The following is a 6,000-nucleotide window of genomic DNA, read 5'->3' as shown; positions in this document are numbered from 1 at the left end:
CAGGCATCCCAATAATGGGGTCAGACAGTAACCCACCATTCGAATTATCACCTACCCACTACCCACTTCACGGATTTTGACCCGCAGTAGCCTCTGCACCTTGGAGCCGAGCAAATCACCGAGAGCTCTCCCGATCTGCGCCACATCACCGCCATCATCACAGGAACTTCGTCTCCACCAGAAGACCAGGTCAAGCTAGCTCATCCGACCTTTGCCATGACAGCGGAGGCGAGGCTCCTCTGGTACTGAGACTACAGGCATCCGCCCTCGTCGACCATGTGGCCCGCGTCGATTGGTCCTTGCTAGATCAACTCCCAGGCGCTGCGTGGTGAGATTGCTTCATGGGAGAGAGTTCATCGACTTGTTCAGAAGAAAAGGCACTTTCCTTATTGTTCAATTTTTCTGAAAGGCTATGAGTTCAAAGAAGGAAATCCAGTTTTACCTTGGGTGGCAGAAGGGTAAACTCCACAAGCGGAGAGTTGGCTGTCTCTGTGTTTGGGGCAAAACGATCAGATCTGTCGCTGCAATTTATTGCTGAGATTTATCTCCAGTCGGCAGGGACAGCGAATAAAACGGTGTAAATGCAGAGGCAACTTTGACAGACCCATGATGACGGCCACGACCGAAATGATGAGCAGCACCCACCGATAAAGAAGATCCAACAGCAAACCCACCGACAGAAAGAAAAATAAATAAATAAATATATATATATTAAAAAAAAAAAGGCAATCATCTTGCTCTCAGACACTCAGCAAGGGCACTGACTCTAAAATAGCGATAAGATCTCTGCTCCCTGATCTTCCCTTTTATTTCCTATTATATTTATCTGTTTTTCTATTACTAACCATTAACAAAAATGGACCCTTGGTAATACTAAACATATTATCAGTGGGAGACCGTTACTAATACTAACATTTTTCTTATTTTATTCGGTGGTGATTTTAACCCCACATTTAATTTTATTTAAAGTATGGTGCGGGATTAACGTCCATACAGCAAGCAATTTAATTTATGCATTTAATTTACCGCACATTTACATTTATTTAAAGGGTGGTGTGGGTTTATCGTCCACGCCTTTACTTTTATTTAAATGTATGGTGCGGGTTTATCGTCCATACCAGTAATTTATTTACCAGCAATTTATTATATGGATTAAATGTGCTATATGATGAGTTTTTACAGTATGCAGATCAGGACCAGAAGTTCCTTGATCCTCATCATACAATTACATCAGGACTTGAAGATCCTTGATGATGATGTTAATATGAGAGCTGGCAGTCTCTCCGGTACTATATTTGTAAACATGTGATCGGACTTGAGAGTCCTTGATCCCTGACATGTAAATAAGGACCTGGGGTTCCTTAATGATGTAACAGTACCGTATTGGTTCATAATGCCGTACACATGGATGATAACTGTACTGGCAAATGTACTGTACACATGAATAGTGCCGTATACATGAATAGTGATGTATGCATAAATATTTACCATTTTGGATAAACCATCACTATTCAAAAAGGGAACCTGCAGTTCCTTAAACTCATGGATGAGCAATTAAATGAGATGCTAGAAGTTCCTCAAAATATGGACAATTATGTAAGGGCTTGAAGTCCAGAAATATGTACAGAAAATTGTAAAAATGTCCATACCATGAGAATATGTGATTTTGGCCCGAAGTTCAAAATCTAAGAGGATTGAATGTCCATACCATGAGAATATGTGATTTTGGCCAGAAGTTCAAAATCTAACAGTGTTGAGAACCTGAAGTTCCAACAATTAAATGGACAACCCTTGAGGTATTATTGCAAATTGTGGTACGCCACATATCTCTTTGGCATAAGAGAATGATGAATTGAGGCTCCTCACATATTTTGTTATATCTGGGCCGGAAGCTCATGAACCAAATATATGAGATATTAGCGTGGCTTTTACTCAATTCATATTTCATGTCCATTTTGAAAAGGGCAAATAAATTCTGAGTTTGTGTTTAGCCCAGGCCAAAAGTTCCGGGCTCCCATACGTTGAAATATGAAATTTGGGAGAGTCGATGTGGTTATTTGAACCTATAAGGCACAAGGTTCCAAACCGTCATTTTGAAAAGACGTAAAAACCACAGGTGCAAATTTTAAGAATGTGCGCAATTATTATAACAGGAAAGGAGCAAGTTGAAACGCAGTTGCTCCAATCAAGTTTTGCAAAGGCCATATCTATAGGAGGAAATATGGCTACAGTTTCCAGGATCCCAACATTATCTCAGATCCCCATATTATCTTTTTCTTTCCCAGAGTCCAAAACTTCACGTGGCCTCTGATAATGCCTGTCGGCACTTTCGGCTTTTTCAAGTATTATTTTCGTCAAAGCTGATCTTGCTTTACGGATTTCACAAAGCTACTTTTTCAAAAGTGCCCCGAGAATCTCGCAATTTTCCTACGGTTAATTTGAAATTCACCAGTTCTACCTATTCATCTTATTTGTGTATAAATGTGTTACTAACGAAATTTTCTTTGCAGAAGACATCCAGTTTTCTCCATACCTAGTGATGCGATATCTACTTGTTTTTCTTATCAGTGAGCACTCAATATGCCCGAGAAGCAAGACTATCTCTGATCATCCATTCAGGAAGCGAGACTATCCCTAATCACGTTTCCGCTACATCAGGAAACTGTGAAGGCGATCTTATGCTCTAATCTCCGGAAGTCCTTCTAGACTAGGAGAATTGAGAGCTTATTGTCTGCTCCCACCAGCTTCCTTTCTTGATTGCTTACCTTCTCTTGCAATCAATATCACATTATTTTCGCATTTTTTCTCTTTCTGTAACTCTCTGAGGATTATTTGTTTTTGACAGCGAAAAGAGTTGTGATTTTACTCTTGCAGGATATAACTAGATCATCAAGCGCTACATTTACTGGGCCGATACAAGCTTGAATGATACTTGAGAAAAGTTTCTCCCACCTAAGGATGTAAGCAATACTTGTGTTATTTTGTGCTTATATACTTATTTGATATTTTATCTTGAAAGGTAACCAAATGGGAAGATAAGTCTGTTCCAAAAGAATGGCTTGTATGTATCCATGAATTATTAATGCAAATTTTACAGATTGTAAGTTGGATACATTGATAATACACTGCACAGATTAAAGTCCCATAAGCACAGAATATGGGTATAGCAGTGATCAATATGATGCACGCCTGTTGTGTAGCAAATAATGTGGATTGAAGTCCCGAAAGGACAATCCTTTGACATGTCAATATTGATATTATGCACGCCTAATGCGTAGTAAATTATATGGGTTAAAGTCCCAGAAATTAATTGACATGTATGTATTAATCTGTGGCATGCCTGCAGCATGACAGATATATGTATCCATGAATTATTAATGCAAATTTTACAGATTGTAAGTTGGATACATTGATAATACACTGCACAGATTAAAGTCCCATAAGAACAGAATATGGGTATAGCAGTGATCAATATGATGCACGCCTGTTGCGTAGCAAATAATGTGGATTGAAGTCCCGAAAGGACAATCCTTTAACATGTCAATATTGATATTGTGCACGCCTAATGCGTAGCAAATTATATGGGTTAAAGTCCCATAAATTAATTGACATGTATGTATAAATCTGTGGCATGCCTGCAGCATGACAGATATATGGGTTCTAAATGTTCCAACTCCCTAAATGGAGATTTTCCACGCCCTATGTAAAATAACGCTCCATTGGAGGTTATAATCCACATTCTCACATAATAAAAGCCCCATGAAGTGGCTTGGGTACCCAAAAGCAAAGAAATGCTTATAATTGATGCAGGCGCATGCAAATGAGAATGGTGGGATCATGAATTGATGAATGACAATTTTTAGTTTTGGAGTAGCTACTCAAATCATCAATGGGCTGTGTTGATTGGAACCACGTTCAATTATTAAATGTCGACAATATCATTGGCCAAAATGGAACGAGGTAATTCCATTATAGATGAGAATGAACGTGAAAGAACAAACCCACAGTACGAACCCCAAAAGATGTTAATACTGAAATTTATACTTGGGTGTTCGGAATAAAAGGGAATATACCTACTTTGTATGACACACTGTTTCTGGCAGAAACAAGGAATGTTGGGTTTTCTCCATATTTACAGATTCAATTGTGCTCCCCCTTATTACACAATTACGGAGACCAACATATTATCTTTAAGGGTTATTAAATGCACGGAGCATATCGCCAGAAGCGATTCCCTAAAGATGTATAAATAGCTGGGTTAAAGCTATATAATGTGTCATAAAGCTTAATCTCTTTTAGACAAAATCCGTTGAGAGGATTGATATTGCATAAAGCAAGTCCCTAAAGGACATGTGCTTGAAGCACAAAATTTGTACTCAATATTAATATGCATAAATTACCTCAGTGAGTACATTGATTATAATGTGATTGCAACACATTAAAGCTTCTGCAGAATTCATGAAATATTTGTCTCGATCGAGCATTATGCCAACGAGATTCTTGCTTATACTAAGAGAGTCTTATCCGTTGATCCTTAAATGTTTTTTCTGGAAGTATACTAGACCAGATAGAGCTCAGCTCCATCACCACCACTTTGGGATGATACTATGAAAATTTTTATGGTCGCTTACTGGACAAAAGCTAGTCATAAATTTTTCAGGGGGAGATATTCATCAGGGGGAGCATGGTTTTAATAAAGACCTCCATACACTGTACTCTTTTTCCTTCATCCAGGTTTTTATCCCACTGAGTTTTTCCTGGTAAGGTTTTAACGAGGCAGTGTCGCTCAAGATTGACTCACAGAAGCAGTGTCAACTACGATATTCAGAAAGGTGAACAACAGTATGACTTAAAGATATTTTGCCAAGCATCAGGGGGAGCGCGCTATCAATAAAGATCTTCAAACACTGTACTCTTTTTTCTTCGTCCAGGTTTTTATCCCACTGGGTTTTTCCTGGCAAGGTTTTAACGAGGCAGTGTCGCACGCGCGTCAATATACACAGAATTTTATGTTACACATGATTATGTACTCTTTTTCCCTTTGACCAGTTTTTGTCTCACTGGGTTTTTACTGGCAAGGTTTTTAACGAGGCATATTCCATACCATTTGTGGTCTCCAAGGGGGAGTGTTGTAAAGTCAAGGATGGATTCCAAAATAGTAAAGCCCACTACATGATTGATTGAAGAGTAATGATGAAGCATGTTTGCCATCATCTCTTGAGAGCCAACCACATCTCTTTAGAGCCAAACACTACCAGATTTTGTTTCCTATAAAAAGAGGCTTCCTCCTCACTTGTAATAGATAGAACAAACATTCAATGAATATACTGAAGAGAGTAACCAATCCAAGGGTTTCCTCTGCTTCTAAATTCTCTCCTCAATACTTTGGTTTTATAACAAAAAGAACATTGTTTGCAAGCATTTTAACCCAGGTAGTGAAGGGAACACAAAAGGGTTGGGACTTCAATCCCATCCCAATGTATCAATTTGTCAAACGAAAAGAGAGAGAAAAAAAAATATTTGGTCTTTTTGTCAAAATAAAATTTTGCTTTCTTTTGTTGGATGACATTTGCTAAAGTAAGACATTCAAGATGATTATTATCTAATAATATAAAATTACCATCAAAAATTGTTTTTTTCGTTGTCTTTTAAGAAAAGTAGAAGATGTCAACGGGGTCTAGTCTAGTAGAAAATGGTATTTACTTGTAGAGGTCTCAAGTTCGAACTCCTATAGCATTATAGTTGTGTATATTTGTGAGAAATTTTCCCTAATTTAGACTATCGCTTATACTAAAAAAAGAAAATAAAATAAAATAGGAAACAAGATATTTAGAATGTGTGAGGAAGCTCAAAAGATGCCCCACAACAATCATTGAACTTTTCTATCATACTGTATGTTTGTAAAGTACCGTATAAACGCACAAATGATGATATGTGCAGTTCTGCTTAAGTTTAGAATGGTTGAGATTTAATGTTCACTGCATATAAAACGGTGAGGTT

This window comes from Prunus persica, chromosome G1 (genome assembly GCF_000346465.2).
Source record: "Prunus persica cultivar Lovell chromosome G1, Prunus_persica_NCBIv2, whole genome shotgun sequence".
In the NCBI taxonomy this organism is placed as follows: domain Eukaryota; kingdom Viridiplantae; phylum Streptophyta; class Magnoliopsida; order Rosales; family Rosaceae; genus Prunus; species Prunus persica.
Note: the sequence above shows the minus strand (reverse complement) of the source record.